The sequence below is a fragment of the Agrilus planipennis genome, unplaced genomic scaffold (assembly GCF_000699045.2).
Source record: "Agrilus planipennis isolate EAB-ADULT unplaced genomic scaffold, Apla_2.0 scaffold67, whole genome shotgun sequence".
NCBI lineage: Eukaryota > Metazoa > Arthropoda > Insecta > Coleoptera > Buprestidae > Agrilus > Agrilus planipennis.
The window spans coordinates 1,172,535-1,178,357 of NW_020438908.1; the positions used below are offsets into that span (position 1 = coordinate 1,172,535).

General features: G+C 34.1%; 1 protein-coding gene across 2 annotated transcripts in view; it reads left to right on the plus strand.

The window, feature by feature from the left end:
• The window catches only part of LOC108733636 (phosphatidylinositol 3,4,5-trisphosphate 3-phosphatase and dual-specificity protein phosphatase PTEN), a 121,582-nt gene that overhangs the window by 30,289 nt on the left and 85,470 nt on the right, over positions 1–5,823 (plus strand). The window lies entirely within an intron of this gene.

The window sequence follows — 5,823 nt, forward strand, 5'->3', positions numbered from 1 at the left end:
ATTTCCAAAATTTTATTTATAGGTTTTCCTCTCTTTTCCTTGATCTAGATATTCGAATTAAAGCTATGTGCATATACTACTTTTCCGCGCCATGATTATATCCCCATCCCTTACCCGACTCATCTCACTTTCGATGTCACTTAGGTATATACAGTAAAAACTCTTTATTCACGGGGTATACGTTCCATAAATATGCCGCGAATACAGAAACCATGGATATGGAATGGTAATTAGTATGGAATCATAGGGGATACATTCTAAGGTTCCAAAATAAAACCAATATGTATCAGAATAAAATCAATTTATTGATAAATGCGCAATTAAAATTAATCGTTATAATCACCTTAAGACAAGGGTTTAAAAAATTTAGTGATTTTTTACTTGTTTTGAATTTTGAATTGGTCCACTCGGTTACATCTTTTATCGAAAATCCATGTTTTCAGAAAAACTCACACTAGACACGAGCGGTCTATTGCGGTCAATCTCCTTAATAAATGACACCGAATCCTTTTCTGTTTACCGATTGCATCCGCGAATAATGAAATTTTAGCCGCGAATAGAAGAACTGGGTTGCAATTTTTTCACCCGCGAATAAGGAAACCGTGAATAAGGAACTTTTACTGTACTAAACAAGTATGTGCTCAGCTTGCATCGATGTAAGAGAAATGGAGAAAATCAGAAAGATAAAAAATAGCATATGTGGATGATGTAGCTTTGATAGCAACACCATTCGAAAACCTAGGTACTAGAAATAGCAGGTGCGCTCGAAAAATTTCTTCAAAAAAGATTAGATTAGATTACTGAGGGTAAGGACTAAAAAGTATTCGTACTGTTGTATTCTCAATAAACAACAAAAAAATCGTCAGTCTTTCGGCAAATTAAGGGATGGTTGGTACGTTTGCGTCGCAATGATTAAAAAATATTCGCTTACTAATTTATCAGTTATTTACTCTATTACTGGTAGAAGAAGATGAGGAGATGGAAGAAAAAGGAAAAGAAGAAAAGCGGAAAGACAAAATCTTTTTCCATATTTTTTCTTTTATATTACTGTCATTCTAATCTTTTTGATTTAAATTGTATGAACACTCAAAAGTTTGTACTAAAAAAATTAATTATTCATGCTTTCGACTTAATAAAAGCACCTCTCTGCTGGTTACTAACGGATTGAGTGTAGTATCATTATCCAGCAACAATCCGTCACCGGCATAATATTATGCAGGGATAGTAAAAATACACATTGATTTTTAAACGGAATAGGAGCCTTTTCACACGGGCTATTTTTTGCTACAGTTGTGCGATTTTTTGAAATCCACTGTTTTAAATTGATGCTTTCAGACGAGAGCAGCTCTTCAAAAACGTAGCGCTGCACTGCGACCTTCGCTTGAAGTACTCGGCTAAATAGTCATACAATTGTTGCGCTTCACTAAGAAATACATTTTACTTAAGTTAACGCTTTTACATTGGCGTATTTTTAGTAGTTCGGCACACCAATGATGGACAACGTCAACGTCGAAAATTTTATAATTTCAAAGACTGCATTTGGAATAGCTGCAGTGCAGACTATATAAAGAAGAGCATGGGAAGAAAGGAATGACTGAAAAACTTGTTTCATTTCGACGTAAGATGTATAGAAATCCTTTTATCAATCTATTGCTGTTGTAACGATCGACCCAATATTTCCGATTCTTTATTTCATTTTAATAATTGCTTTTTATACACACGAACTAGAAACTGTCGTGCTGCTATAGCGCAACGGAAGCGCCACAAAATGTAGCTAGCATGAAAAGGCTCTAATACTCTGACGGGCGACTGCTGACCGTCAACTTCCAGATAGTGACAACCAAGCTTTATGATAGGAGGAAACAATAAAGATGAAATATACATACATACGTAATCAAGTAAAAGATATACGGGGTTGATTGGGGAAGGAGATTAATGTCATTTAATGTAGTAATAAAATGTATAATCTTTAATGGTGTAAATAGATAGGCAACGATCCCTGCCCGACTCCTTTGTCAAAATTTCTTCGATTCTGTTCCAGTTATCCCTATTACACCAGTGGTTTCTCTATAAATTATTTTTCCTATTCCTAAACTCGTCTTCTATTGCCACTTTTCTTTTTTAACATGTTTAGCATCTACTTTCTGCTCACCTACGGCATTTTTTAGTAAATATATCTCATCCATAGACCCCTTCCTTTTCTATAACCAAATTACGTTTCGCCCTTTTCCTTGTCATTTGTTTCGTTAGACTATTTTTAATTTTTGTGTATATTTTATAGCTATTTCCATCATCACTATTCTCCCGTAGCTTTCAACATCCCGTCTATTGTAAAAAAGTAAAAATTTTTTATTGGTTGGAATAAATATTATTATTGTTATCTACATACGTGCATATTATATGTTTAAATGTCGTTTAATTAAAATTAATTATAAGAGATAGTGGTTCCAGGATCACTTGAATTTTTACTGATAATTACAAGTTTTGAACTTTCCATATCTAATCTTATTCAAATTACATTACGGAACATTTCCAGTCAAAAGTGTCTGTACCTTCTTTTAATATCTGTTTTAAAACAGACAAATAGCTATCTACCTAAACAAAATACCAAAAGTCAACATAAAACTACTTAAAAAATCTGAAAGGCATTTCGATACTTCGTGTGTCACTCTAGGTTAGTTGAGATTCTACAAATGGCGCGGTAAACGCCATCTGTATTACAATTCATTATGTTCAACAAGGTCCATTTAAATAGAAGGATATCTACTTGCTGAACTGAATCCACGGCGTAGATCATCCTTACGTGATAGGCACGTTACCAAAATCGAACAAATAAATTCGAAGAGGTCAGTATTCTGTCGAAACTGCCAGACGCGGATCGCGGTTTCGATCTTGTTGGATCTCATTAGCGCATCGCAGACACTTTCGACAGAACACAGATCAACTCTACCTGCTGCCTTAGAAGCGCGTTTTATTGGATCTTACAAAGTTGAAGTTTCTAATTTTAAGCGCTTTGTGAATCGCAAGTTGAAATACGTTTAAATCTAAGTTTATAGTCATGACTTTATAATTTTTTTCACAAATGAAATAGAAAAAAATAGGTGTATTGATTTTCATCCCTAATTTTATAGTATAAAAATAACACAATTGGAGAAAAATTGTGTCTATATTATACTTGTAATGGAAAAATTGTAGTCATCAAAGTAAAAAAAATTAGAGGTAGAGATAATATGTCTTCAGTTGCGATGATGTAATTAGAGTAATTATATGACAGAATTAATGATCAACGATCTATAAATTTAAGGACAAATTTTCTGTTGGGCGTCAGCCAATATTTATAATCGAAAATAAGAAAAATTAGAAACTGTTGGCCGGTATCTCACAATTTTTCTGCTGTAATGAGTTACTAGCTTAGAAGCTTTATATAAATTCATTTATTTAGGATTAGCATTAATATAAACCTCCGAAAGTAATGCCTACTTGTAAATGTATAATAATATTGAATTTTTATTTGTAACTTTTAGAGGCAGTGGAATATTATAGGTATATAAAATACAATAGTTGACGGAGAAGAAATATGTATTTGTCATAAGCATATTACTAAAATGAGCATTTAAAAAACTGACCAAAACCAACACAACCTTCTTTGACACCTTTAAAATTTCTCAGTCTCATTCTTAACTCCTGTTAAGAAAGAATAGACTGAAAATTTGGAGAATCTTAAAGAATGTTACATATATGGTTTTGGTCAGTTATTTAAAATCCTTTTTCATTAAATAGGCAATTAATTTGAATCTTAGAAAAAAACTGAGATAACCTAACTTAACCGCACCTAACGCAAGCTAACCATGTGGCGCCCAATCTATGAAATTACCAATTTCACCCATTCGGCAGGAAAAATATCTATTTGATATACTTTACTCATCACTAAATGATAATGAGAAGGTAGACGCAAAACTTCATTCCCATAGTTACGTATAAATTCATCTATCTATTGTATACATTACTAGCTGTCCCGGCAGACTTCGTACTGCCTCAATCGATAAATAAAAGACCTAAACTTTTGTACAAAATAAACTTGGTTGTCAAATGTCAAATATTATTGTTGCGTTCAGAAATTTAATTTGTGACAGAACTTGAGATTTATCAATCTACATAAAAATAATCTGAAAGATAGTTAACAACTTTCATATTTATTCACCTTTCAAACCTTCTCTGGACTTCCACAAATAATTCAAGACCAAAATTAGCCAAATTGGTCCATCTGTTCGCGAGTTTTAGGGAGACTAACGAACAGCAATTCATTTTTATATATATAGATTTTGATTTTATTGTTTTTTGCAATATTTGAAAGTTCTTAAAATTCTGTCCACCATGAAGAAGAGCCTGTTTCTTCCAAACCATATAGGTTNATGCTAATATGTATTAGGACTCGATTCCGAGGGATAGCAATAACTTTTGTATAATAACAATCGTTTAGTTGGTGAAAATAAGATTGCTGCAGCTTACTAGGTCGAATAAGTTAAACTGAACAATTGTTTTTGATAATGCCATCTGTGGTTCAGTGCACATATAGTGGAATTCAGTATATTTAGCAAGGTCCTTGCTGAACTGAATCCACGACGTAGCTCATCCTTACGTGATAGGCACATAACAAAATTGAACAAATAAGAATATATTGAATTCCAGTATATATGCGCTGAGCTACAGATGGCGTTCATGATGTCGTTTGTAGTACTTCATAAAACGAGACAGCAGGTAGAGTTGGTCTGTGTATTGTGTTAACTGCCTACGACGCGCTCGTGAGATCCAACAGGATCGAAATCGGGATCCGTATCTGGTGGTTTCAACAGAACGTTTGCCACTATGTTCTTATTTGTTTATAAATGATACTAAGCAGACCAGCCATACACCCCCGGCACTCATGACATAGACCCCAAAAAATCTTGTCCCAAATTAAAGGGCGCTCATCTTCGTGTTCAATAACTTACCCTTGCCATTTTTGAAAGCATAAAGCTTTTACGTCATAATTTAAAACCGTTAAAACTATTTATTCGCAGAGATGTTCATTACTCTTGTGATCACATATTAGAACATTTACAAATTCTGTAAGTAACTGCTTTATCATCATTTGTTACTTTCTAGTTAATTGGAAAATAAATGCAGATTGTCTAAAGTTTAATAGATAATAATTAATTCAAGTAAGCGCTCCAGGCCGCGTCGAACGTGTTACTAGTACGCGCAGTATGGATCTGCATACCACACATTTACTGCTTATTAGGGAAATATAAATTAACTTCCATTGCTTGGAAACCACGGGGAGGATATTGTAAAATCCATCCCTAACAAGGAGTAAATGCGATTTCTTCCCCCTGGGGTCGAAAGAGGAGGTCTCCTCCACCACTGTACCATAAAAAAATCGTGGCGGTCTCACCCCTATAAAAAGTTATGGGGGTTAGATGGGGGTGGGGTAGGGGGGGATCGAAAGAGGGTGGTCACCTGAGTAAAACCCCATAAAAAATTTGTACCTCCATAACTTTTTATAGTACAGTGGTGGAGGAGACCTCCTCATCTAGACCTTTACCTTATTTTGTTTTGATACTGTTTTTTGCCAAAATGCTTAATTAATAACATATTAAACCTAAAAGATAGAAAATACCACAAATGGCGTGGTGAGCGCCATCTGTAGTACGATGCTACATTTTAGGATTACGTATGTTCCAACAAGGTCCATTTAAAAATATGGATATCTACTTGCTGAAACGAATCCCGGCGTAGCTCACCTCAACGTGATACATTTTTGTGTTGAATGTTGTTATTTGT